At 49.8% G+C, this 4,851-nt stretch overlaps 1 long non-coding RNA gene and 2 other non-coding genes across 3 annotated transcripts; all 3 read right to left on the reverse strand.

Annotated features, from left to right (window-relative positions):
• Window positions 1-294: 294 nt before the first annotated feature.
• On the reverse strand, window positions 295-3,175 carry LOC110290087. Its single transcript, XR_002377397.2, has 4 exons — window positions 2,988-3,175; window positions 2,518-2,571; window positions 1,152-1,213; window positions 295-750 (listed from the first exon to the last, which is right to left on the reverse strand). It is a non-coding gene; the product is annotated as an uncharacterized LOC110290087 (long non-coding RNA).
• On the reverse strand, window positions 965-1,103 carry LOC115030469. Its single transcript, XR_003836065.1, has one exon. It is a non-coding gene; the product is annotated as a small nucleolar RNA SNORA43 (small nucleolar RNA).
• LOC115030493 lies at window positions 2,317-2,448 on the reverse strand. Its single transcript, XR_003836087.1, has one exon. It is a non-coding gene; the product is annotated as a small nucleolar RNA SNORA17 (small nucleolar RNA).
• Window positions 3,176-4,851: the final 1,676 nt, after the last annotated feature.

A 4,851-nucleotide genomic window follows, 5' to 3' on the forward strand; every position in this document is an offset into this window, starting at 1 on the left:
TTTGTAGACCAGGCTGGCCTCGAACTCAGAAATCCGCCTGCCTCTGCCTCCCGAGTGCTGGGATTAAAGGCGTGCGCCACCACGCCCGGCTCCCAGACCAGCATTTCTATAGTGTTGTCTTTGTGCCCCCACAGACCAGCCTCCTAAGCTTAGCTCCCTTTAAAAGCCACAGTTCCAGCCCAAAGTAAACCTTAGTCTGGCATGTTTTATTTTCCAGGGGAGATGAGAAGAAACTCAGTAGGCTATTTAGCCTAAGGTGGGAGAGTGCCGACAGCAAAGAAAGATTCCAGCCTCAAGAACTGACAAGTTTATTTGTGTCACAGCATCCAGCCTTTTTTTCCCCTCTCCTTTTTTTAGTTTTTTAAGACAGGGTTTCTTTGTGTAACAGTCCTGGCTATCCTGGAACTTGCTTTGTAGACCAGGCTGGCCTTGAACTCAAGCCATTTATCACCACCCAACTCATTAATTATCTCTCTCTCTTAAGGCCACATACAATTAGGTAGAGGTTGAGCCTTAGAGGGTCCTCCACCCAGTGTTACTACCTCACTTCAGTCTTGGAAATAGAGTCAAACCCAAGCCAATCCAAATTCAGTTCCTAACTTAGGACATGGGAGAGCTACCAGCGTAAATTTCGAGTTGCCCAAGGCCTGTATGTGGTTCTGTGTTACCCTGGTGAGGTCAGAGGGCATACCTCAGGCACGTGATCAGCCACGTTGGCCAAGTAGGCCCCCTTCTTCCTGGCTCCTGGATCTGGAAGATGAAAAGAATGGATAGTTTCTTATATTTTTCCAGTCCCTCAGAATGTCTCCTAGAAAACTTAGTTTCTATACCCCCCCCATTTCCAAAGTTTTATCTCCCTAAAATGCTGACCATGCAACCCTTTGGTGAGCCTTAGAGGTTTGACATTGGGGTCTGGCCAACAGCATCAAAGCAAAACCCAGTACCTTCCCACCACAGCTCTGCAAAATGTTAGGCTACAAACCATTCTTAGTGCTCACGGGCTTCTGAGCACTGAGCGTAGAAACAGCCACTTGCTCTTTGCCCCAATGTCACAGGCTCAGCTGAGCAGCTGGGCCATGCCTGTGGTGCTGATCTAGGACAGCACCTTCAGGGCAGCCACTCACATCCCATCTGAGCATGCTCCAGCCTACCTCTTAGCTCAACTGGACATTGCTGGGCATTCGGCATAAGCAGACTTTAGTCACCAACTTTCCTGTACCAAAGAAAACAATCAATGTAGACCACAAGCCCTCCACAAGTGTCGCACCCCCAGACCTCTGGAGGCCTGAAGCAGTAGTCCCTTTATCCCTGTCACTGTTAGCTGTATGCTCCACCACACTTCCTTATTCTGAAATCATGGTGCTGCATGGACCTGCCACCAGGCACCACGTCTTTTCCCATTATCAGGTTCACTTGTCCAGGGTGCCAGGGATTGGGAGACGCAGGCCTGTGTGCAGCCAAGTGAGCACCACTGAGCTACACTCCAGCCCGTACCAGCCAGCAACCAGTAGATACCCAGTTTGAAAAGCCATCTCACATCAAGATAGCCGGATCATTAGGTAGTAAACTCCACTCATCTCCCCAAGGAGAAGCTTTGAGGTTGTACTGGCTAGTTTTGTGCCAACTTGACACAAGTTAGTCATTAGGAAATGCCCCCATGAGATCCAACTGTAAGGCATTTTCTCAATTAGTGATGTGGGGGGAAGGCCTAGCCCATTGTGAATGGTGCCATCTGGTGCTGGTGGTAGAGCACGCCTTTAATCCCAGGCCATAGAGAAACCCAAGCTCTTGGTTGGGGTTGGAGTGATGGCTCAGTGGTTAAGAGCACTGACTGCTGAGTTCAATTCCCGGCTCACCACCACCTATAACATCTATAACAGGCTCTGATGGCCTCCTCTGGCATGCAGGTACAGGTGGAACACTCATACATGAGCAGCACCCTTTCATGGTCTCCGCCTTGACTTCCTTTGGCAACAAGCAGCAGTGTAAGTGTGTGAGGAATAACCCCTTTCCTCCCCAACTCACTCTTTGGTAATGGTGTTTCATAGCAATAAAACCCCTGACTAAGACAGATGCGTCATTGCTTCCACCTACTGTTGTTTTTGAGACAGTCTCTTGACCCAAGCTGGTGGAGAAGAGAAACATGTGCCACAACGCTGTGTCCCAGGACCTGGTTTCATGATTTCCAACAAATCAATTTCTCTGTAAACCTCCTCTTTACAGACCAGCCCCTCTATTTGGTTTATGCAGAGCCATCAAATGACCTAAGCCAGTCAACAACTAGGAGGGACAATCCCACCTCCAGCTTTCAGGAGTGTTGTCGGGCTACAAATCATTCAGACGTTCACAGGGCAGAACACTGAGCGTAGACATAGCCTCTTTTCTCTCTGCCACCTACTGACGCACATGTGACACAGCAGCCACACCTGCAACGCCTCTAGGAGCAGGATGTCGATGTAGCAAGTGCTGGGTGCCACACTGTTAATGTGAATCTTAGTAGCTTTTGAGTCAACTCACCTAATAGCCCAACATGTCCTCACAGGCGCTTACTTTCTCTTTCAGACAAACTTCCTAGGGAAGGAAAGGAAGAAAGCATTCTGCACACACTCTGGCAGGATCACTTTGGGGGACTGCACCAGGCTTGTATTTTATTCCTATTCCAATGGGTCCACATGGCTTGACCTTGCTAAGGCTTTTTACAAATAAAACCCCCTTTCCTTTCTCTCCAACTCAGCGGCATTACACTAGACAGTCAAGAGTACCGTCTCACATCTGGGTTATCTCAAGTTGGTATTCAGCATGCAGCAAATATAGACAGACTCTTTCCCTGGTGCTCCTTAGCCCTACGAAGGGGAGACCGGTCTGGAGCCCCAACCAGGGGCTTCTGCGTTGTACTAGTCCAGACAGGAGCCTCGGCTTTCCTTCTTGGGACTTCTGGGGGCAGTCCACCCGACCCTCGGGCACATCGTGAACGCCCTTCCCCTTACCGCGCGGTTAGCCTGCTGCACATATTAGGGCGACTAAACTCTCAGAAGGAAAGCACGGTACATCTTTGTTAACGATCGTCAGGAGACGCAGTCTTCCCGGTAGCTGGCCGAGGGTATGTAGGGTCATCCGCGGCGTCCCAACGGTAACAATGGCGATACAAACATACAGCCGCCATGGCTGCCGAGAGGCCGAGCAGCTCCACGCCACGTCCTTTATAGTAGTGACTACGGCAGCCCGCGAGGGACTTTCACTGTCCTCCGAGTGCAGCGCCCTCTAGTGGCTCCTTCTCTCCTCGCCGGCGCTTCTCATAGCCCAGTCGCTTAGAGGCTCATGGGCTCTGTACTGCTTGATCCTAGATCCTGCCTTTCCAAGCAAAACTCAGAGACGTATTTCCAGTGTTGCCAAGCTCACAGGACTTTTCAAACGACCCATGAAGTCCTGCGCCTTCTTACAAAACTCCCTGTTTTTGGTGGGAGCAGCCTTGCTCCCCCTGTTCTTAGTGATACTAAAGCTTCCATGCAAAGAGGAAGGGCCAGCTCTGACGAACCAGAATTTAGGAGGCAAGGAGGCGACCAGTTGTTTCCTCTTTTACAAGGACGCTTTGGGGATGAGTCAGGAGGGAGCTCCAGGGAGCTCATGGATTCCAGATGTTTCTAACTAGCCCCACCTGTGGGGTTGTCTGTGGATCTGAGGCACACAGCAGCTTTTAGAAGGTTGGCTGTCCTCGGCTTTAGGACAGTGCTGGAAGTCACATAATACACTCTGACTGCTTGCTGTGTTGTATCCCGCACAAGTACAGATCACTTGTCTAATAAGTCCTGAAACTGATGAGGGCTCCCAGGTGATGGGGTAAATTGTGGGCCTGGGGACACACCAGTGAGCACTCTTCTTTTACTGGTGGGCCAGCCCAGCCACACTTGCTAATAGTCTCAAGTTCTTGAGCCCTTATTTTGCCTGCCTGTCTGCCTTCCCACCTCCCTCCCTCCCTTCCTCCTTCCTGTTTTTTGATACAGTGTCTCATATAGCCTAGGCTTCAAACTTGCTATGTAGTTGAAGATAAGTTGAACTTCTGATCCTTCTGCCCCTAACTTCTAACAACTAGATTTTGAGGGGTGAACTGTTATGCATGGCCCAAAGCCTTGGAACTGGAGTTACAGATGGTTTTGAGCTGGATGCTAGAAATCAAACCTGGTTCACTAAGGAGCAGGCTCTTATCTTAGCCTCACGACTTGTTGCCAGTCACCTTTGCTCTTAGTTATCTCAATTTCCTTTTCTGTTGCTGTAATAAAATACCAAGACAGAAGCCGATTAAGCAGAAAGTGTTTGGGCTGCAGTTTGAGGTTGCAGTTTAGCATGGCAGGGAAGGAACAGCAGTATGCTTGAAGCAGCTGGCCCACATGGCAGGTCAAGGAGCAAGCAGAGAGTGATGAATGCTGGTCCTCAGATAACCCCTTCTACACTCCAGGATCCTAGCTAGGCCAGAGAACGGTGCCACCCAGAAGGAGTTAGTCTTTCCATCTCAATTAACCTAATCAAGATAAGCCCTCGGGTACACCCAGAGGTTCGTCTCCTGGGTGATTTTAGATCTCATCAAATTGCAAATTGAGATGAACCGTCCCAATCCCTGACTAAAGCAATTTAAAGAAGGAAGAAATATTTGGCTTATAGTTCAAGGGGATACAGTACAGTCATTGATGCAGCAGGCATGGTAGTAGGGCTAGGAGGCAGCTGACCACACAGACCCTACAGAAGCAGAGAGCAAGAGCGAGAGTGAGAGCGAGAGAGAGAGAGAGAGAGAGAGAGAGAGAGAAAGAGAGAGAGAGAGAGAGAGAGAGGAGGGAGAGAGGCACAGGCTTGGTTTCA

The sequence above is a fragment of the Mus caroli genome, chromosome 2 (assembly GCF_900094665.2).
Source record: "Mus caroli chromosome 2, CAROLI_EIJ_v1.1, whole genome shotgun sequence".
In the NCBI taxonomy this organism is placed as follows: Eukaryota; Metazoa; Chordata; class Mammalia; order Rodentia; family Muridae; genus Mus; species Mus caroli.